Source organism: Corapipo altera, unplaced genomic scaffold (genome assembly GCF_003945725.1).
Source record: "Corapipo altera isolate COAL_440 unplaced genomic scaffold, ASM394572v1 113, whole genome shotgun sequence".
NCBI classification, from domain to species: Eukaryota; Metazoa; Chordata; class Aves; order Passeriformes; family Pipridae; genus Corapipo; species Corapipo altera.
Genome location: NW_020884895.1, coordinates 5,898,326 through 5,922,773, shown reverse-complemented (window position 1 = coordinate 5,922,773; position 24,448 = coordinate 5,898,326). Strand labels below are relative to the sequence as shown.

Genomic DNA, 24,448 nt, shown 5'->3' with positions numbered 1-24,448 from the left:
TTAAACAGGGAAGAGATGTCCACCTCAGCCCAGACAGTGCTGATCCTCTGTGGCAAGGAGGTCATGGACACAGATGTTGGGTCTGGTCAAGCTGTTACTTCTTTTCCATTTATCTCTATATTTGCAGAGTGCCTATATGAAATTGAAAGATGAATTAAATACATACATAGGCAGGTAAAACTTTTGAAAGCTCTATACTGATATTCCCTGACACAAGTAGGCTGATAGAAGCTGTTTGTTACAAACAACTGTCAGGAGTAGGTAGGCCTAAACTTCTATAGATCTCCTGCTAACAGGCTAGAAACTGTCTCTGCTTTAAAAGACCACTCTTCTCTGGCTCTCTGCTTCACAACTTTTGCTGAAAACAGAGTTGTATAAAATCCTGTATTTTTTGTCAAGAGATAAACAAAAATCTAGCAATAGCTTTTCCTCATATAACACCTCCTGGAATAGAGGCAAGCCCCTCTTACTCAAGACAGTACCTAATTTTCCAGGTAGCCTTTAATATTGATGTTTACAGGTCATGAGTCTCCTTTAACAAGCAATAATGAATTACAACAGTGATCTGTGCCACAGGCAAGCATGTATGTGCAAACCATCCCAGGAATCACACACAGGATGCAAGTGTCCAACACATAGAGCTCTCACCTCTCCAAACACTGCACTGCAGCAGTGTGTGCAGCTACAATCTGAATCAGAACCAGGTGCTAAACTTAGGTTAAATCGATTCAGTTATTAAACCTTTGCAGCACTTTCCAAAGCCTGGAGTCACTACCCTAAACACTCTTCGCACTCACTCTTTAAAATAAAACTTCAAAACTACCACACACCAAAGAGTGAATTATGTTTGCAGGTTGGAATAAACCAGGGAGTGGAGGATTCCTTCTTTTTTTTTAGATGACGGACTTAAACTATTATTAATCTGCAAGCATGAACAAACACTTCTAGTCCCTCAATCAACTGAGGACTTATTAACTGTCAAAATATTAACAGGCATACCTGATACATTTTACTGAGGGCAATTGCTGATAAGTGCTCATGCAATAAGACGTTCAAGGAGACAGGTGAATCTGGGCATGTCTGTCAAATATACTGGCAAATGAAATATTAAAGAAATCAATCACATTTTAATCTACAGGCACAGAATCTTTGGAGTATGAAAGTAAAAATTGGTTCCCTTCCCTCTGTCTTGTAGAAAGTTGCTTAATTTGCACTATACATGACCAGAGGTTTTGAAAAGTTTTTACAAAACAAGCAGGTTTTTCCCTTTTTACAAAATTATGTAACTTTTCCAATTCAGATTTCCCCTGAGTTTTTACCTCTTTCAAAACTGTGTGGCTCCACAGACTGAGACAGCATGATGAGTTACCCGGCAGCAGAACACCAGTTTTGTGTGTATTGTTTATGATTTTCTATCCAGATTAGAAGGTTCTTATCAAAAAATATGTAGAAATTACAACCTGGGCATTTAAAATTTAGAGAGATTGGACCAATAGGGGATATTCCTTCCAGGATAAGACTATTGGGGTAGAATGAATCTTTTTTGTGCTACAATAGGGAAGAAAAAAAAAAAAAAGCTATATGAACTGCACTTGTAAAAATTTCTTACTTAAGAAGAATTATAATTCCAGAGATGTGCTCCAACAATGCAAGTCTCTCACACCACGTTCTTCCTCTTCTGTGGCAGGAAACTCCATTTCTATTACTATCAGATGGTCAAAATTTATCAGGCTGCATAGACCACCGTGCATCATCTCATTGCCTGTGAAAGCTGCATCATCAACGCCAGCATTTAACACTGTCCATTATCCCACCTGTGTTATGCTCTCCTATCCTTGTAGCAGCCCCTTAATTAATTATCTACAAGAATCCATCCAAAAAATCATCAACTAAATGAAATAATTACTGTTGAAATTTAGGAATTAAAAAACTTGAAGTTTTTTATTAAAAAGTTACCAAACGACATATTATTCCTCTACAACCTCTTTCTTACATTTTAAGATTAGCTGAAGCATTTTCCCACAATTTTTAAAAGACATCTAGTTGTAATACATTAATTACTACAACTTATTCTAAATTCTGGCATGAATTTAAATTCTGATCATGGAATTATGATATTTCAGTTAATTCTGCCATGAATTAATGTGTGGTACTTCTCAATTCATCAAGAGCAAAACTTAATTTCCTTTAAGTAGCATTTCTTTCTATTCCTCAGGAAAAGTTCTGATTCTATTGAAGTTAAAATACTGATGGAAATTAAATTATCCTGTGAATAAAATCAATATTGCATTTCTCTAAGGAGGAATAAGCGCATATTTAACATTAATCACCAGATAAAGACATAAGAGATAAATAAAGTGTGAGTCAAAAATGAGATCTTTTCTCCAGCAATAGGGACTTGATTAAATAGGTCAAGAAGTCATGAAAAATAATTATTGCTTCTCTGTTTGTGATAACCACTTTTAAATGGGAATTTGTTGCCTGTTTTCCCTTCAGTTACAAAAAAATTAAACACAAGTAATATTTTAATTCTTTTTTTTTTTTTCTTTTTTGCATTGTGCAGAGGAAAAGCACTGAACAAGGAGACTGTTATTAATTTTGAAATAAAATCAATGATCTATGGGTAGTCTTGTACTTCTGTTACAAAAGATAATTCTCATGAACTATCATTGGAATAAAGCAGAAAATGTTTGGGTTAGAAGTCAAAAGAAAAAATATAACCCTGATATAAATGCTGTCATAAAAATGTAGTACATTTGTGTTACTGTCTGCCTCCATTAAACTCTTTGCCACCGATAAAATTTGTCAGAGAATTATAAAATTTCATATTCTTCCCTTTCCAAAACAATCTGTTAATACGTCAAGTTACAATCTTACCGTAATAATCTACTTTAATTATTCTCTCTTAGGTACAGTCTGGCTGGTGTGTGAATGATGAATCACACAGGCTTCAGGCTTGCTCATTAGTATTTAATTTAAGGGAAAGGGCTCAAATTAGTTTCTTTTAAGTGAGGGTATATTTGTGGAATGAAGTTCCAAAGCCGTATGTCCTTCACACTAGATGAAGAAGGCTGTACCACAGTGCCTACCTGCACATATCCATTTATATGTCTAAAATTATACACATGCAGACACCCTAGGCTCCCTGCTTAAATGGAATCAGGGCTCATATTCTGTTGCTTTTCAGTATCCAGTAAAGCAACTGGAAATGCTTTGTGTGAAAAACTTCTGCACAAAAAAATCCGTGAACCACAACGTAAATTATAAATTTTTTCAATAAGAAGTTTGAAATGAAATCCATTGTTTTAAAATGCTAATTCAAAGCAGACATGCTAGCTTTAAACAACAGGTTCGCTCCCATTGCAATTTTATTCTTATATTACCAAGGATTTTTTTTCTATGTCTTTTTAATATCTAAAAATTTTTCTTTGCTTGCTAAGAAAACTAATTTCAAGATGTCAGCAATTCCTAAAGTGGAAGGATCTCTGTTTCTAAAGAAGATTGAAATATTTCAATGTTTTCTGCACTGAAACCAGAAGAATTCTGGCCTATATTTTACAGCTATCCAACAAGTCCAGTTGCTGTAAGAACAGAACCAAACACACAAACAATATGATGTACATGTGTTCAGAGGTACCATAATAGGATAAAACTGATTACATTTCCAAGGAAGACCCTCCAAAACCTTGAGGAGTAGGATTTGAGTCTCATCTGCAGAAATGTTAGTCCTTTTTTTAGCCAGAAATGGGCCTTAAGTTTAGGTCTGAATATCCACATTCTAATTCCATTACAGGGTGCTTTTTTCTCTATTTGGAGTCTTTCAGAACACCAACTGCTAACTGCCCCCGCTCTCCAACAACCCAAATAGCTTGATTTTACCCTTCTCTAGGGAAAGCTTAAGGATGAACAATACTGAACTTGATTGTGTTTTGAGTTTAGTCCTCCTTAAATTGTACAAGTTCCATACTCAGGTGAAAATCGGTTCTCTGAAATGATCTTGCTGCAATAAAAAAGACTAGACGGATATTTAGCTGGTGGAATATTAGAAGAATTATGTCAGTTCACCGCTGTAAAGTCCCATCACTGTCATGTAAGTCCTTGACAGATTGCCCTCAGCAGTGTTTAACAAGGAAGGAGTCAGAAATCAATGATTGCACAAAAAAAGTTGGGGCAATTTATGTAACGATAGTGAGAAATGCCATATAATACATGTAAGGGCTATCAGTCATCATTTACTAGAGGTAACAAAAGAGATTGAGTGTAGTTGTTTTCATATACAGAAATCACACCAAAATAGAGGCAGCCATTTATATATTCTCAGAATATTAAACTTTAAGGTCACTGGCTTTTCATTTGTAGCAATCTTCTGTTAAGTCTAAAAGAGGATGTGTAATTGTTTGCTTGGATAAAGTCAACATTTACCATTAAGATTACAAAGAACTGCTGCTGTATTTTGGATTAGGCTGTCATGCAAGTGATGTCAAAGCAGGTCTTTTAAAACTCGGATTATCACCTGGATTTATCTGGATTTATCACCCTTGCACAATTAAGATTTAAAAGCGAAATTACAAAAGCCAAGCCAAAGGAGTCAAAGACAGCCCCAAAGGCTTCAGATAGCTAATCCTTCGTGTTGCTCTTGCTCAAATGCCTTGTATCACTTAACGCCTTTCCACATCTGAGTGCAGTTAGAAGATTTAACTCAACTGAATACACAGTGAGGATCTGCACTACACAGAGCACAGCCTGCCTGAATACTGCTCCCTTTGTCCCATCCCTTTGTCTGAAGAGGCAGCTCCCTCAGCTGGCGTGAAGTGTTCCAGAGAGCACAACCCATTTCATGCAACTCCACGGTGAAGAGAGGCCAGGAGGCCAGGGGGTTAACATCTGCTATAAATACCACAGGACTTCTTGGCCTGAATTGCAGAATGAGGTTGCTTGACGTTTCTACACTGCACCGGGCTGTCTCACCCTGGGCCTTACTGCACAACACAAGGCAGAGTAAAGGGTCGGACACATCAAAGGAATAATGCACTTGGATTTCTCACAGCAGAAATACACTGTGGAAGCCTGCACATATGAGAAACAAGTATTCCAAACCACCAGAATCTTAAAGCACGCTGAGTTCCAATTCTTATTCAGCTCTTCAGCTGAAGGTCTGAATTGTACACTAAGATAGAGATTTTATTAAGGTATATATATAGATATCATCTAAAGCAACAGACTGCGAAAAAAGGCAGTAAAAGATCAATTTTTGATTTGGGTATTGAGGTCATAGCCTGCTCCTATTCCATTAAAGAATGTTTTTTTACTGAGTTCAGTGGAGCAAGGAGAAGACTAACAGTTACTGCTAAATGGATGTTCAACTGGCAGCCTTTGCGGCGCTTTGAACAGTTATTGCAGAGTGGCAGATCGCTGAAAGGCTCTGACCTCCTCTGCAAGCAGCTGTCAGCACAGCAAAACTTGAAAGCTTTTTCATATGCCTTTCTCACATATTTGGTAAATGCAGTATAGGAAACCAACCTTAATGTTCCCCGTGCATGGATTTTTATTCGAGGTTTTGATCTAAACAGAATAGGAGAGATGCTTACTGAAATAGCTGAAGGCTGGTTTAAACTATTTCCACTAATCGCTAATTGTCTATCCATTAAATTTGAAAAACAAACAAACAAACAAACAAACCCCAAAACCCATGAGGAAGTTACAACAATTAAGTTGGAAGGACAAGGAATAGTAGATACAACAGATAATCCCTGCAAGTGTTCAAGGACAGGCTGAATGCAGCTCTGAGCAGCATGATACAGTGGGTGGCATCCCTGCCCATGACAGGGTGCTTAGAACTAGATTACCTTCAAGGTCCCTTCGAATTCAAGCCTTTCTATGATTCTGTGATTCTGTGATAATGATACTCCTGAAGCAAATATCAGAATCGGACAAGATCATCTAGAGCAATATGAAGATAGTGTGTAACGTAAGTTAACTTAAGGTCAGACTTTGGTCTCACATTGATATATCAGTTTAAATAATCTCAGTTGCACATGTTTAGCCTCAGAATTATTGTTATACAGAACCAGTGAAAAGCTGAAAAAACCTGTAACTGCTAAAGGAGAAGGTAAATTGGACCAAAGACTACTAATAAGATATCACGTGTGCAGTGTCTACATTATTTTAGTTATGAAAGCATCCTCCTCCACCTAAGGCATTAATTTCTTGTGATATATAATGCTACTTTTTTACTGTTAGCATGGTGAATTTTAAAACAAGAGTACATCTAACGGGTGGAACAGAGTAATGTCTACCAAGAGTATGACAGATGCCAAGTGTGCCACCCACCCATTCTGTGATCTCTCACCACCCTTTTACAGTACTTCAGCTGCACTGTCCAGGAAATGAGATGAGAATTCATTTTCAAATCAGTTATAGAGACTCAGATGTGAGGAGGGACAACATAATGAAAAAATTATATTGTCATGTACAATCAAATTCAGGGATCATTTTGACAGTCTACCAGTTCCACAGAATGTCCCCATAAGACAGTGAGAGGAAAAATCACAAACTGCAACAGTCTTTAAAAATTCAACAATCTTCTATATAACTGTATAAGCATGTATAAACATATATTCTAATTTATACACAATAACACAAGAATTTTCCAAGTCCAAAAGATGTAAATTATTTGTGAATGCACAGATTAGAAGTGGGTCCTTTCTGAAGCCAGAGTGTTTTATGATGTGCTAATCCACCAAATCACTTTAGATATGTCACAAAAGCAATTTTGCAAATATTCTAGACAGCTTTTCAATTGTGCGAGGTTTGAATGAATTTTAAATGCAGTCTAAGTCCTCTCATTGGAGCCAATTATATCAGCTACTATTAAATGTTTCATTCCACGGGCGGAAGGAGCAGAAAGGAAGGTTTGTAGGAAGGTAAGTATCTATCAAACTGATCTTTTAATTTTACTAAGAATTCATTGTATCACTACTGTTATGAAAAGACATCCAGAGCAGTAGGTGGACTTCTTCAAAATTATACAGAGAGAAATAAATTCTGAACAACCATGTTAGAACCAGCAAGTGTTTTGGTTGAATATCTAAAAGGTGGTTTCCAAACCCAGCTTTTCCCTCTTTAATAGTGTCAACCAGCTCATTTTCATCCCATCCCTATTTTCATCTACTCTTACAGAAAGAGGCATTAGAATTCTGCAGACAAAATGGACCACTTCCTGTAATTCATCAAAGAGACAAAGACTCTACTTTTAATGCTAAGACCCTTGAGAAATTGCACTGAAAGCATTCCATCATAATTTCTAACAAAAAATTTCTATGAAGTAAAGTAAGTAAATATTTAGGGAGCTCAGTAGATAGGATTGCAGTTTCATTGCTTTATATTTCCTAACATGACTCTTTACCAATCTAATTTTCAGCTCAAATTGACTTGCAGAATCTACAAATACTTTATGTTAGTTTACTTTTAAAGATACATTGGTTTTTCCATTTGAGCACATAATAATTGTTCTTTGATTAGAGCAATGTCATGAACTTACTTTAATATTTTCAGAGGAAAGACAGATAACTTTATAAGAATCTCTGAAAAATTAAGACTCTGCTTTAATAAAGGGCTCTGGAGTATGATGTAGCATTTTAATAAGCATTGTATAGACTAGTATTGTAGCAGCTAAGGGAGAAAATCATTAAGCTGTGAGTCTGTATGCAGAACTCCTTTTGTGTAACAGTAAAAAAACCCAATAGCAACAATTAAAAACAACTCAGAGCAAACATTTCACTATTTAGTTCTATTACTCTGCTGTAAAAGAGCTGTGATGTAGGTTTGAAATGAAAAACTTTTAAGTCTGATTCACACCCCGCTCTCCACTGGATTTTCCCAACGAATTTTCCCACCACACTGACTGCAAGTACTCACCACTATGTGACTGTCTTGGGATCTCACGTGCAAAATTTGTTGTGACAAAGAGCATCTATCTAATTTACTGTTGTGTAACCAAGAGAAATATGAAGTTAAAACTGTTAGGGAACACCACCATGGGGATACTATAATTTAGCCTAACTTTGCTGTCAATATTTTCATCTTTTACAGAATTTAATTACAGGAAGGAGAAAGAGTGAAGATAAATACTGATCAAAAAAAAAAATCATAGGAGAACATTTTTCTCCAGGAAAGATCAAAGAAAAAGTAACAGTATTTGAAGATAATGAAAAAGTTGCAGATACAAATTAGGAGAAAATACCGACTTTTTTTGTAACTGTATATGAACAAGACCAAAAAAGCACAGAAAAATTATTTGAGTGACAGTTCAACTGCTATGAGATGCAATCCTGCAGCTGAAAACAAAGTTTGAATTTTTTATGATTTTTACTTTTTAGTCACAATGAATTAATGAAACAAGTAATGATCTTACGCTACACAGGAAACTGAATATACTCAGTAAAACTAGAAGCAAGCTTGAAGTGTCCTCTTTGCCTGAGGCAACAGAAATGATGGATGATAGTCTGAGGAATATTCTTTGTGTTCTGGACTACTAAATAAGTAATCTCATTAATCCTCTTGCAGCTTTTGCCTTTTACTTCTGCTGTAGCTATGTTAAACCTGAGAATTTTGGATGTTTTTTACTTGAACCTTCGGTATTGCATAACACCAGTTGGATGCAATAGGAGTTAGTTGCAAAGGGTTCGTGCAGTGTTAGTTTGCTACTTCAACAAGCAGTTTTAGTGTGCAGTTAGAATGCAACAACACAGTACTTAATGCAAACAAAACCTAAACTATAGACAATACCCTTGAGATGGAACATTTTCATTTCTGGGTTGTGCTTTATAACAAAATTCTGAAGACAAAGAATCAAGAGAAAACATCTAGTATGACAGATAAAAGCAGTAACTGGGCAGGGCAAGTGATGGAGTTCAGCTCTTATCCACTTTCTGAAGAACCAACACTGGGCAGGCTAAGGCAATTGATACTTCTAGTGAGCAGTTTTATTCTGACATTTAATACTTCTAGAGATTAAGAAAGCTCAGTCTCAAAGGTCACCAAAGAAAAAGCCTTGGCTGAACCAGCAGCCAAAATTGTCATCAGCTAAAATTCACTCCCAATCCTGAAAGTCAGGTACAGTTTTCCTGCTCAAATAAGCTCATGAGCTATGAATCTTCAAGATAATTTATATTCCAGAGCACATAGCAAATTTGATAGACACAAGTAACTTTACCAAACTGGTTCAGGCCAAGATGTCAAATCGTTCCTTTTAATTAGGAAGGAGGGAAATACCAACAACACCTTGAAGTACAGTAGAAGTCTCACTGTGAAGATATATTATTGAGAGCTTTTGGCAGCAGCAGTGATGGGCTGTACAGAAGCCCATAGATTTTTACATTCAAAGTCCCAGCTGCCTACCTATACAGTAATCACAGCAGATGGATAATGTGCTGTGTTAGTTTTTTTTAATAAACATGTCAAACATTTAACATCCTGTTCACAGATGTACTATAATAAAAGGTCTTTGCTGTGATTTGAAGCTGTGCTGCCTCAAAAAAACATACAGTTTTTAGAGAAAGAATCCAACTGCTGCACATACCTTAGCCATGGCTCATTTTTGCACCTTAGCTATGTAACTCTAGAGGAGGAATTTCAACCCCAAATATGCCAGCCAAGACACTGGCAGTCAAGTATAAGCCATAATATGATAAGAGCTACAAGGTGCTGTGTGATTGAAGGTACTTTGCCTTAGAACATCCATTTTTGCACATCTTCTATTCATGGTCTTCAGAGAATTTTTGGTAGATTCTTTATGTTTCTAATCTTCACAGAGAAAACTGTGAGTTCGTTGGGAGTTCGTTGAGCTTCAACATTTACACACGTGCTGTGAACAGCACTCTCACTGTGAGAAAACAAGAGCAGGGGAAAATATTCTCAACAAATTAAGTCTGAGGCAAACACCTGAGTCTGAGGCAAACTGTGAGGGTGCTGAGGCACAGGAACAGGTTGCCCAGAGAAGCTGTGTCCGCCTCATCTCTGAAAGTGTGGTTGGATGGGCCGGGTTGGATGGGGCTCTGAGCAACCTGGTCTAGTGGAAGGTGTCCCTGCCCATGGCAGAGGAGTTGGAACAAAATGATCTTTAAGGTCCCTTCCAATCCAGGTCATTCTACGATTCCATGATTTAATCTGGAGTTAAATGGAAGGTCAGATTAAATCCTACAAGCACTTTTATCTCAAAATTCAATATCTCTTCTTCCTCTTTGTAAACTCAGAACAGATTTTGCACACATGCAGTGAGAATATGAGTTGTGGGCTTGGCCACCAAAAGAGCACAACCTGTCACAAATGTGAGTGGCTGGTCCTTCAGGCACCAGGGGTCCCTGACACATATATGTAAATTTTTAAAACATCTATTTAGGGCTTCTGCTTCCCTTTTTGCAGTGCTGACTGTGAAAAGACAAACTCTCCAAATACAAACCCAGCATATTTTATCAAAAGCACAGGTTTCCTTAGCAACATGCCCCAAAACATCCAGGAGTCCTTCCCTCCATGTGTCCTTGGTAGAGCATCTTGCTAATGTGGAAGTACACAGGTCATCAAACACCTGTGGCCATTCTATTCATCAGTATCTTATGGGTTGGAGTTTTTGGGGTTGTTTTCTAAATACAAAATAATTGGTGTATTAGCTAAACGTGCAATATCTTTTCAAAAGGAATTCAGCACGATATTTCAGATTTCTGATGTGTTTCTGGTGAAAAAGTGATTGCAGAGTGCAAGTTATGGCCACAGGTCCCAGAAATCTCACTGCATTAAGCACTATTCAGAAAGTCAAAGTAATTGAGACCATCTGTGTAATGAGGAAATAGAACCAGGATAAAAAAATACCCAAGTTCAAAGAAAGGCAGGGCCACAGCAGACTCTTTAAAATCAGTGACTCATTTTATTTAACAGGCACTTTTGCCTCAGTGCTGTCTGTGATAAACAGATATTCTTGCCTTTTCTGATGGCTGATACATGCCCAGGTTCGGGGTGAAATGTGCAATATGTATGTATGCACATAATTAAGTAGAATTTAATACTTCTGCTGCTCATGCTCCCAGGCAAGTCAGCAATAATACATAATTTCAAAACTAAGCATGACAGGCTGAGGAATAGATACTTATTTGTCCAAATGGTAGAAATACCTCTTCAGAAAATTGTTAGAGTCAGAACACAACAAAAAAACCCATGGATACCAATCCACTTGCACACTTCCATTTTTTTCTTCAACAGAGTGGTTGTGGAAAGGTGATGACCAATCTCACTTACTTTAAGGACTTGCAGCTTCTCTTCAAGTGCAGATAATTTCTCTGTACTTACATATGAGATTGCTCGACTACACCAGCTACCAATGGCTTTCTTTAAATTGCTACAGCATTTGGGAGGACAGCACAGCATTTACCTATGAAAAAATATTGCATTGTTCAGAAAAGAGAATGATTCTCCTGTTCCCTCCTATTTTGCAAGTCTTTTGAGTCCTGATGCCTTACATTGTAACAGGAGCTGTTGGTGGTCTCCTAATACAGATGAGCATCTGTGAGTAAACCAGCACTGAAAACACAGGCAGTGGAAGGTCCAGAGCATGTGAGCAGAGACCACAAATAAGAACAGAAGGAGGGCCACTCACAAATATCCCCTTAAATTATCAATGCACTTCAGTCCTGAAGTTATTTCTCATTACTGATTATGGCAGTACCTAGTGACAGAAGAAAAGGAAGGCAGGGAAGAAGTCTTTCTAGAAAACATTTTTTTTTTTTTTTTTTTGTCACAAGAACTTTCATTCCTGCACAGTGCATGAGAGGTAAAAAACAAAGTTACCTTGCACATTCACATGTAAATTGATCGTGAACTGAATCTAAAAAAAGGGTGATTTTGTGTAGGTAAGAAATGTAGCAAAGAGCTCAAATCTTCATCATCAGCCCACTAATATTTCTATTTTTTTAAGGGTTTATCTGCTGAGTAGATTCACAGTAGGTAATCTCATCTTCCACTAGAAAAAAAAGTATTTTTACACTCTGCAAAGGACAGGAAAAGATGGAAAGTGACTTCACTGTAACTGAAAAATGCAGAAGTCATAAGATAAATTAAAATAGCAGAGATTTAAGCACACAATGATTTTGAAAGCCAATTGTACAATTTTATCATATGGAGAGCTGATAACAGAGAGGAAAAAGGTCTCGTACCATTTGAGGGAAGTACTGTTTGGCTGTGTAAGAGTTCTGCAAATATCAGGCCTTATCTGTTCCCCTTCTGATAGTAGCATATCCTTGTGTTTAGGCAACCAAGACAGCATCAGGAGCTCATTTCCAGAGCTTCTACAACATTCTATTTATATAGGGGTTAATTTCCACACTGATCAAGACTTCAGCACAGATTTTTCTCCTATTTTACAACACTTACTCATGACTTAACAAGCAAATCTCGTAGAAAGACAATATGCTGTTCATTCTTAACGTGATCTTTGTCACCGTAGTAGGGTATAGATATAGAAAAAGGTAATATTTTAGAGGGAAAATTGAGTGGAAACATCATTAAATTTGTAACTCAGTATGACTAAATCTCTTTATAAAAGTAGAGATTGTTACAATCTGCTTTATTGTTTGTTTGGTTGTTTCAGGTGAGCTCAAGATCACCCTGAGTCACTTGCCATGTGAATTAAGCCAACATATGACTGGGGAAGTTATTTTATCCAATCCCACACATAAGTATTTAAACAAAAAGCGAAAGGAGAGATGCTAGGAAGTATTGAAAGAGCTAAAGGTTCACTGTTGAAAGTAAGAACTGAAGGAAAATGTGTGGTGATTAAAATGACAACTCTCCATTCACCTTCAGTCTTCAAACTTCTATCAATCACACATTACAAATAATTATCAGTTTAGTTTCAAGCTAAGGAGCAGTATAACTTACACTTCATTGGTGCTGTGATGTGCTGGGTATTTCTCACATAGAAACCAAATTTATTTGTTTCAAGAAACCATCTATTGATCATTTCTATTTTCATAGTCCCTCTCAACAAGACCTTCTCTTACAGTCTCTAGAAAATGCAATAGTGTCACACGAAATGAGGTAATTTCACACCCACTAGATAGAATGCACTTAATTCTACTCTCATTACCAATAAGCCAAAGCTATTCTATTGCACAGTTGGAGCTCAGGCTTCATCCTGTAATACTTTCTGTCCCTGAACAAAGAAAGATAAAGTATTCCAGAAATCACTGGACATACTTCAGGTTACATTAAGAGATAATGTGCAAATCAGGAGCTTTATCTCTGCTTTTGCCACTGAAGGACAGCCACTGCTGACATTTTGTCATTGCCAATGGAGGACAGTCACCTGTGCTGTATTGTCATTGCAAGCTGCACATCCAAAATGATCCCATCTGACTGGATCAAATTTTCAATTGAATGCAGGACAAGAAAAAGTCCTTGAAAAAGTTGCGTGTTTCTTGGGTTTTAAGCCATTCTGCTGGATCTCAGAGAGCTCCCCTGATTTGCCTGGCTTGCTTTCAATGCAGCTTTGTCATACATGGTGCCTTATAGCTAAAATGTGAATAAATCTCGAGTAAGCCCGGAATGTCTGATGGTAGGAAAGGCTACTCCTCAAACTACAGTTTTTCAGATTTTTACACAGCTGGTAATTCAGTAAAATGGTTAATCTGGCTCTTCATCACCAAGGTACCAAGAGTCAAGGTGTCAAGGTGTCCACCTCATTCACAGGCTTTTGTGCAACCACCAGCCTAAACGTCCAGGGCTGTAAGCACAGCAGAGGAGATGGATAAAAGGGGACAGTTCTGGGGGAAACAGCAGCAGTCACTGCTTCTGCAGCAAATTAGAGGCAATGTATTAGCAAATGAGATTTAACAGGCTTGATTCTTCTTTATCAAATACAAAGTGAACTAAGTAAATGCAGAATTATGGCAAGGCAAGAGTAAAGTTGTCAAAATGAATAGAACGAAAAGGAAAAGAATGAAAGACTTAAGCAAAGAATGGGAAATAATGAGAGCAAGGAAAAACAGCCATGAAGAATGAGGTGCAGAAAGCAGACAAGAAGGAGTAATATGTCAATCACAGTATGGGAAGGAGAAGATGGGAGAAGTGACAGAAAGGGAGAGAAGAGGTCTAGTCACTGATGCAAAGCCAATTTCTTCAAAGCTGAAAAAGAGCATTTCATTTATATATATACACCTGCCCTTCAGAAAAGAAAACAAGTGGGGCATCTAGCCAAGGATAGAGATACAGGACAGGGAAGGAAAGCAAAGTGACATGAGGCCTGAAAGTAAAAATGGAAAAGAAAATTGGAATAACTTTTAAATTTTAAAATGCCCGTGAGTTACTAGTGATTAGAAGGTGAAAATCTTGAAAAGAACAAAAAATATTTATTCAAATTAAAGACAGACAGAGTCTTCATCAATTTGCTGTTGCTGTCATTGACTCAGGCAATCCTTGAAGCAGAATGGTCAGAAGCCAGAAGGCTGTATCCTGGATAAAGATTGCTCTGAATTTATCCTAATGGTATATATTCTCTAAACACTGGACAATGCTCAGTAAAATATACAGCAATATATTCTCTGTAATGTATCAGCAACCAACACAAAGTCCACTGAGAGCCTGTGCTTTTCAAGTAACTGGAAACCCTCCACTAAAACACTCAGATATGAAAGTCTAGATTTGACTACTTTTTTGCCTCCGGTAATGTTTTCAGACCTTGAGTTGCTTTTTTGTGTAGGCTACTTCTCTCCTGTCCAGAACTTATAGTTTTAAAAATCTGCAAGACACATAAAAGTACTTCATACTCTTTACCAATACACTCCCATTGTAATCTCAGTTATTTCTATTCCAAATTTTAACAAAATTGCATAACAACACATTAAAAGTTTGTAGTGGTTTAACTTTGGAATACAATCCTATAAGTCATATATCAAACACACAGTAGATAGACTTTATGGGGAGATTAATTAGTTCCTAATCATACTCTCAAACTCTGTTTTAAGTTTTGTGCTCTCACAATACAGCAAGACACATCTTCCCTCCTCTAATGTTCTTGCATACTAAAGGTCAGCATTAACATTATGGAATTTCAAGCACTGTGGATGTAAGTTTGAAATATGTAGGTGGAAGTTCAGCTACTTGCACTGCGTTGCACATCTTTATTAGAAATTCTGCTCTATCTCCTCATTTGTAATTCCCACTGAAACTTCATCTGCTTCTATCAAAGCTGCTGGCTGCCTAAGGTTTTCACTGCTGTTCTTTATTCTTTTTTTCTTCTCCCATGCTTATTAAGTTATCAGCACCCAAATGCACTCAGGCAAAACACAGGGGGGTCATCACAGTACAACCTCTTAGGAAATCAAAATGAAACCAGGATAAAATAGAACTAAGAACTAAAAAATATAAATAAAGGCTGGGTGGAGAATGGTAGAGAGCAGCTCTGAGGAGAAGGAGTTGGGGACACTGACTGACAAGCAGTTTCAACATGACCCAGCAATGTGCTTTCACAGCCCAGAAAGCCAAACAAGTCTTGAACTGCACCAAAAAAAAACGTGACCAGCAGGTTGAGGAAGGTGATTCTCCCTTTCTATTCTGCTCTTGTGAGAGTCCACCTTGAGTCCAGTTCTGGGATCCTCAACATAAGAAGGACATGGATCTGCTGGACCAGGTCCAGAGGAGGCCTCAAAAATGCTCAGAGAGCTGGAGCCCCTCTACCATGGAGACAGGCTGGGAGAGCTGGGGGTGTTGCACCTGCAGAAGAGAAGGCTCTGAGGAGACTTCCATTGGAGACTATGGCTCCTTCCATTACCTAAAGGGGCTACAAGAGAGGTGCAGAGTGTGGAGAGATGGGACAAGGGGTAATGACTTTAAACTGAGAGAGGGCAGGTTTAGACTGGATATGAAGAAGTAGTTCTTCACTGTGAGGGTGGTGAGGCACTGGAACAGTTTACCTAGAGAAGCTGTGGATACTCCAACTCTGGAAGTGTTCAAGGCCAGGTTGAACAGAGCTTGGAGCAACCTGGTCTAGTGGAAGGTGTCCCTGCTCCTGGCAGGGTGTTGGAACCATATGGTCTTTAAGGTCCTTTCCAATACAAATGATTCTATGATTCCATCATAAAATAATGAATAACTCCTATGAGGACACACTGCACTGAGTTATTTCTCTTTGTGCATTTTACAGAAGCAAAGAAACCCCTACAGACTAGTAACCATAAATTTTGAAAGATACTGAATTTTAAATAAAATTCATTTCAGACAGGAACAATTTGTACCCATTAGGCAGATCAGCCAGTTTCTCCTGAAAGCATTACTTTCAGAAGAGATATGGGGAGCTCTGGGTGACTTTCAATTTGCAGAAAATATTTGCATTTCCGACATTTTTCTTTTTGAGTCAGAATGGGTAATTTTCTGAGGCAAAGACTTTCTTTCACAATCCCAGGACAAAAAATAATCATAAGTCACTGTAAAATGTACAGATGTAGACAACAATTATAGTCAGCAAGGGGGCATCCAGATAGACTTATTTTTACTCACACAGTTATGGTACAGCACGAATTGTCATTGAAGCACTAAGTTTTGCCAACCAGCACCAGACCACCTCTTTGTGAATTCGTTTCTGTGCAAGTTCTAGATGTGGCAGGCACAAATTATGCAAAAGAGATTGCTATGATGAGAAAAGGATTTGATTACTGATGTTTAAATAAGGATCCCCTGAGCTGTCTCTTTTGTGTAGGAATGGTGTTAAATATTTGGCAACAGGATGACATGTCCTGCATAATTTATGCCATTCCTTTTACTGGGCACACAACACACATATGCCTGCAATTCTTTAGTTCCCATCCGCACTTTAAACCAGCATTAAAAATACATGTAAGATGAGCTACTGCAATGTCCATCAATCCCTCCTCTCCTTAATTCTTACTTTATCTTTTTATTGTTGACTTGTCTTTTACTTCCAGGTAACATATCAGCACTTTTGTATATTTGTGAAGCAAGGGGCCTCAAAAGCTCAGTATTTGATCTCTTTTTCTGTCTGACTGTCTTCAGTGCTGTCACATCAGTGGGAAGCCCAGTTCATGACTCCAAAGACAGCTTCCATCCCTCCCTGCCTGGCTGCAGCTTATCAGCTTTGTCTGGTCTCAGCTTATTTTATTTACTGAGAGTCAGGAGGGAGCAAGGGGATGATAGGATGTAAAAGGAGATGCAGTGAACAGGAAAGCTGAGTATCTATTTAACAAAGACATACAACGCCTCTGTGAAGCAACAGACAGGCTCTCCTTGCCTCAAATAGGAACAGGCAGTTAAAACGGAGAGAAACTTCAGCTGATTAAGTCACTTTAGGCCTTTTATGGAAGAGTGATGAATATCACTTTTGACACGTGCTGGAGGGGGTTAGATACAACTCAATGTGTGGAATGCCTGCTTCCAAAATGTAAGCAAGACTTACTGCTACTGCTGTCTGCTCTCCACAGCTATGATGATGATGATTTGCTTTGGTTCCAGCACCACCCCAAAAAATGATTAGGTAGACACGTCCTAGTGACTTCAAATTATAATCAAGGAAGTTTATAATTACTTTTTGTTCGTGTCAGCCTTCACATGTTTTTCAAAAAAGTTTTATGTTAGATACATCTGATCATCCTAGTGATCTATTTTTTATTTCAAAACTGAAAAGTTCAGTAGTCAAGTGGAAGGTGTCCCTGCTTAGAACAACATTCCCATGAAAGGTGAGAATAAATGAGGAATGCATGTATGGCTAATGTAAATTCCTGTCAAGCATAAAAGACAAATAAAAGCATGATGTATGGAAAAGTAAACCTAAGGTTTAGCATCACTGGAGACATGTCAATGGAAGTTGATGGATTTTATCAGTCAGTCTCTATGACAGAGGCACTACAACAGAGTCCTTTCCCATTGCAAATTTGGCATTACCACAGCTGTTTATAGGGATGCCTTACAAACATTAAGTGCATATAAAATATGCATTAATATCTGCTTTAAGATTAAATAACCAATTTGCAAAGACTCCTGTCCAAAACACTTTATACTAACAGAGCACAGCCCTGCAAGATGGCAGCACTTGTCAGAGCACGTCTCACACAGCTCATAATCCACCTCTGCAACCATCAGAAGAGAAGAGAGCCAGAAAATTCTGCAAGAATCAGATATCAGAGGACAAAGATAAGTAGGTCTATTTATTTAGCTTTTTTTTAGAATCAGAATTGTTAGGAATACTGCCACTACTGGAGTTACAAATTCTGTGAGAAAATGAGTGAAAAATGTCACAAGAGGATGTGAAAATGGAAGACAGGTTACTACTGTAAAGACCAAAATCAGTATTTGGGACACCACGCTTGGGTGCTGGAAAGGCTTTTAGTTCAAGCCTATTAAAGCAGCAATACTCTGACAGGCCAGGACCCAAAGAATCCTAGAGAATTATAGCAGCGTCACAGAAACAAAACATGAAAGATAGCTAATCTCCTAACTGAGTTTGAGGATACTCCTTCTCTATATTTTATCATCATCTTCAAAAAATTTAGCTTAAGGTAGTTGAACTGGAAAATTAGGTTCATATGCCCAGGACAGGATGCTGAAATAAGAATCCCTGAAAGGTGTCAGGACATGGACTAGTGGATTTTACTCTGCAAAGAGGTTCTGACAGGCTTGTTAAGGTAACAGCAGAAAGAGATTATAAGGTTTCTTTTATCTTTCCCCAGTAGCTGCTGTTGTGCAAAGCTCATGTGCACAAGAACAGCACACCAGGGTTAATAAACTGCAAAATAATGTTAAAGCTTGTATGCAATAATGGTGATTTCTAATAATTAATAATTCTAATAAAAATAGTTAATTAATTCCAGACACTAAAGAGTAAATCATAATGAAATATTTAAATCTGCACTTTTCAAAATTAACTGTATGGTCTCAACCTCCAGGGTGTGAGAGCAAGTATCTGTGTGTGGGGGGGGTGTGCATGCTTCTGGGACAGGATTCAAATTGTCTGAAGATAGGGATCCAATGTGATTTTAGGAGCTGTGGAGCATCTGAGACATCTCCACATAGGCAGCAATTGTGATGTCTGCAAGCAGACCTCTGCCCTTCTGGATCATCATCAGATCTTATGAGACACAGTGCAACATAAAACAAAGGCACTAGAGGATTATCTTTAAGTGATTAAATCACATGTGAGTGTCACTATATTTAGCACCAAGAAAAGTACTAGGGCAGTAAAAGTTCAAAGTATTACCATGGAGAAAATTGTAATCCCACACCTACACAACCATCTGTTGTCCTGTTTTAGCTGAAACACACCTGTGCACCACCAAAGTGATGTGAAAATGAAATACTGTGTTCCATATAAGTGATGAACACAAAGTACACAACAGTTTGCACTAGTTGAGACATAATAGATTGGGGTTTCTTAGGATATACCTGTATTGATTCAATTTGTAAACCACAGATCCATTTGCTATTCCAAATTCATTCTGCTACTCGTATCAGGCAATGGACTTACTGATAACCACTTTTGATGGATATAATTAATACAATGAAAGAAGGAATAATGTACAGCTATCATCATACTTCTATGGTGTATTGTTATTTCTCACTGAGCCACTGAAAAAATAACATATTGTAGTTCTGGATTATTGTATAGAGCCCTAAAAAATAACACTTCGCATAAGCACTTAACAACATGCTATATCTAGACTCAAAAGATTTAGCCAAAGTAAAAGTGCTTATTATTTTTATTTTCTTGCATTTTTTTTCATTTATTTGTACGTACTGAATGTGTTTGGATGTTTTGTGGGGTTACAAACATTTTGCAATACTTTTATGCAGCACATACCTTATAGTCCCAAAGACTGAAGACCAATTCCTCTAAATAAATGTCCAGTTCCTGCTGTGGATCAGAGTTTCAGGGCTCAGCATGGTCAAATGCAGAACAGAGACTCCTCAGAGAAGCCTAAGTGGATATTCTTTGGAAAGAGGCAATTTTTAAGCATCATGTCCATTCAGAAAATTGAGTTAGAACCTCAGCAAATGTGGATCTATTTTGTAATAGTCAGTACAATGGGATTTGCATATCTGGTATAAAATGCCTGAAACAGCCTACATTTAATATTAAGATGACTAATCAGAGTATTTTCCCCCAAGGTTTTCTAAGGAATTCCTTTTTTCAAATGATCCTTTCTACTATAGGTTGCAAATAGATGTGTGAGAAACAGTTCTTACCTTTGCAGAAAAATCATCCTTATGCTGTAACACTTTTGTCTTTTCTTTTCTTTTGAAAATATTCACCCACAATTGACCCAGCTTCAGTATTTTGCAAATAATCATTTACAGTTTGGAAAAAGAAAACTCTTAATTGTGACTGAATATACCCAGGAAAACAAGGTCAATGTCACAAAACCAGGAAAGTAAAATGTCTTGTGTAAATTATTCCCTCTGTATCGCTTCTACAAAGGATTCCATTCCCATCTGAACATCAGAGGTATTCAATTCCCAAAGGTGTTTGATGATATTAGTTAGATGGTTGCCTAGAAAGCTGCGTGTTTGGAAGAATCTGAACAGGGAACCCTCAGTAAGGGGAGGTGAATGAAGAATATTTGCTTCTTCCTTGAGACTTGTTGGTCTTCTGCTCCTAGTTTCATACTGCTCTTATGGTTTCTGCTCACAGCTTTGATCACTGCTACACCTCAGATACAGAGCCTGTCTCCAATACTTCCAGGACAATGTGCAGGACAAGGCAAGTAGTAACTGATGGCTCACACATCCAAAAGTCCTCGTGTCTCGGGAAAAACATGATATTTTGAAGAGGTAAAAACCTCTCCAAGGGTGAAGAGAGTTGGAAGAGGGTTGAATTCCACAGATGTGGAACTTTCAGCTTTGCTGCAGGGCAACAAAAAATTCTGTAAAATAAAAGTACTGGGCAAATTATACTGTTTTTTTGACCTAGGGGAAAAAAATATCAGATACTGATATATATTCGAAAGTGGGAAACTCCATTATTTAGCTAGAGAAAACTACTAAACCCATACACGAGACTATTGTGAAACTACAGAGAAAAAAATTGTAATGATATTTCTCTTAACATATTAAGAGCTAAACACTCCCCCGCAGAACTAAGCTGACAGACTGAAAATTAAATTTTAACACTACCTGTCCTTCAAGTGCAGACTTCTCATTGCTAATTTTTCTCTAACCTGAAATACGTCCATCATGCTTTTTGGTAGTATGATAATTGCTGAAGATGGGTGAAAAATGTAAGACCATTTTCCTGCACAATAAGGTATAAACTGAATCCTACATCCTGTCCTTAAGACCTAACATCTGTCAGCTCTGCAGTTGCAGAGAAGTTGCTGATAATAGTAATAAGTTTTCAGGAACTGCACCAAGTAAGTTGTTTTGTCCAGTCTTGTCTATTGTGTGTAATAAGCTCAGTTCTACAAAAAATCAAGTCATTACTAGAACTCCAGGAGCCAGGAGTACTGTGGCAAACTGCTAATTAGTTTTGCCTCTGAAACTTTCAGTAATAATTGGATCAGGGAGTGACACGTGCATTGAAAAGCAAATGTATCCCTGTGATGCTTAGGCCTAAGAAGTTTCTTAATGTATTAATATGAATTGGTTTTTTTGGAAGAAAAGGCAAGTTAGTTCATGTGTGCATGCCCTTTTTTCAGACAAAATATAGGCTATTTTCAACAACTTACTTCTTCCACTCTCAAAATAAAAAGCTTTTACATTTGAGGACCTATCTGAACTGTATTGAAAAGTGATATTCATGATCATAAGGGCCATTCCTCTTGGAAAAACATTGCCATTCCAAGCCTCAAAGGAAGGGAAGGGAAAAAAATTAGAAATCTGTGGAGAGAAAAAGATGGAAAATGAAAAAGAAATCAATCACAAGAGGTATTAGTAGTTGTTTTCTGTACAACAAAGCCTATTCAATTATTGGGCCTTTTTAGAATCAAACTGAAAAAATTAAAGTACCATCTACTTTTTGACTACTACAAATGAGACTAGAGGTTTTATTTTCATTACGATAGCACCCACAAGCTTCAGTGAATACAAAGTCTCATTGCTCAGATAAAATACATTTTATAAAAGTCTAATAAAAATCCTCAGGTCTTCTTTTCCTTCCTCTACCCTGGTCAAAAATAATAAAAAAAAAAAAGTTATGGAAGAGCACTGCCTCAGGGAAGTGATGAAAATCCCACAGGGCATGTTTGCAGCTGAAAACAAAGTCCTGTTTTTCCCAAATATACCCTTGTTCACTCAATTACACAAGAAGCCTCCAAGATAAAAATTAGTACATCTTCAGGTCACTTTATAGTAGAAGAAAACCTATATTGTCCATGACCATGAACAGAAGATGTCCATCTCTAGTTACCCCCACATTTCCCCCTCCTATTTCTGTATTTCACCCACCACCATCCCTCTGGGCTCTTCCATGACAGCACAGCTCTCAAAGAGTGTTAACACACCTTGCAGAAAATAGGATAAATTTAGCAGCTCCAAGGAACCTAGCAAACAGCAATTTCAGTAAGCTAATGGTACTGCAGGAGAGCCCTATTTTCATTTTATCTCTACTGCACACAGCTCACTACTGCTTTTCTCTGCTGTTGACCCAGCACAGCCTGACACAGACTTTGCTTTAGGGAGACCCCATATCTCTAAGCTGGGGTCCTCAATGTCCAGTATCAACTTCTTGATTGACAGGATTGGCTTCTCTAACAGAAATCTATTTGAAATTTATGCCCACTGTAGCCTTAATCCCCTAGCAGACACTGTGAACAGATATCAGGAAAGTACAGCCTTCAAAAATACTGGGAACTCTCATATTAGACACTGGTTCATGGCAGTAAACACAAAAAAGGGGGGAAAATCCCCTAAGTGTCTCATATGACTCAACAGCGCAGGTCACTTCCAAACTCGAGGCCATCTTACCTTTCAACCCATGCCAGACTCAGCCTCCAGGACAAGACACAGAGCTACACCTGCTACAAGCCCCAAACAGCCTGAACTCCACTTTTTAATGTTTCAATAAATGCAGAACACGGACCTTTCAGGGAAATTCTCTCTGATCAGCACAGCACTTCTGAGCCCCACAATCCTGTGCATTTGCCATGTGAATTTGGTCTCCAAGGGCAGGAGAAAAGGATGATCAAAGACAAACCCCACTATGTAGATCCCAGAAGAGAATTTGTCACAGTCCCATGTTCCATCTTTTACCTTGAAGCATAGAGCAAATGAGAAAGGAAAGGAAATTATGTCTTAATAGTGAATGCGATTAACAATCAGAGGGAACTCATCCAATAATTTTTTCCAGATATTGTATAACTTTTTGGAAGACACACTTAACCCTCTCTTCTACAATCTGCTCATTTGAAACATAATACTTAATTACTTCAGAGAATCACAGAATAAGCTGAGTTGGAAGGGACCCACAAGGATCATCGAGTCCAACTCTTAGCCCTGCACAGGCTTGATGCCTTGATGGAAATCCATTTTGACAGCTTTGTACCCATAAGGATTGTTTCCCAGAAGGAAAGTTTCCCTCATGTGCATCTATAAAGTCACCACACAGTTCTGAAACCTCTTGCTGGTTTCAGAACTCTTCAGAGCAGAAGAAATATTTGAGGAGTGATGGGATTGACATGCCTGATACACTCTGTTCCTCCTTAGATCTCTACACTGTGTTTTGTTGAGTAAGGAGGGTTGTATTTAGTCTTTGTCTGAACTCCAGTCTGAGAAGAGAGCTCGCTACAGCACATGAATAATCTCAATTATGATGCCCATACAGTGCAAGTTATAGCCTAAGCTTCAATGTCAACGAAGAATTGCTGACTTGCATTGTGTTTCGTAAGAAAGAAAATTTTAAAAGAAGGGGAGCACAGTACTTGAATTGGAAGAACTCAGATATTTTTATGGATGCTTTGCTCCTCTTAAACACTTCTGTCAACACTAAAAATCTTTGAAGAGCTGTATTTTCCCTCATAAATGTTTTTAAATGAAAAAAAATAGTCACACAGTACCGGATTGCCATTTAAAGGAGCAAAGAGAAAACTACCCTGGAATTGTCAGATCACAATATCTTTGTTTGCAGGCATACCTGTGAAATCAACCACCCTAAGAAAGCTTTTGAGGTAGCAAAGCTTTTTTTTTTTTTTCCTTTTTCCAATTGCTTAAGCCTCTAATAGGTTTGCACTTAGAAGGATGCTGAAAAGAGATGTCAGAATCACACTGTACATTTTAACTATGATTGTCTTTCCACTCGAGTAAAAGACTATTAGATTAAACTTATTAAAATGGTAGGTAAAAAATACAGAATTTCTTTACCTTTCTGCAATAGGTCAAGCTCAAAAGGGAAGAGATTTGGAAGCTAGTTGTTGTAATGACTATTATCTGAGAGAACCAATACGAGGAAAACGCTGGAATCAAG

General features: G+C 37.7%; 1 long non-coding RNA gene across 1 annotated transcript; it reads right to left on the bottom strand.

The window, feature by feature from the left end:
• Window positions 1-10: 10 nt before the first annotated feature.
• Window positions 11-19,976, bottom strand: LOC113949053. The gene is made up of 3 exons (XR_003528322.1): window positions 19,853-19,976; window positions 1,000-1,092; window positions 11-132 (listed from the first exon to the last, which is right to left on the bottom strand). It is a non-coding gene; the product is annotated as an uncharacterized LOC113949053 (long non-coding RNA).
• Between the last annotated feature and the right edge of the window lie 4,472 nt (window positions 19,977-24,448).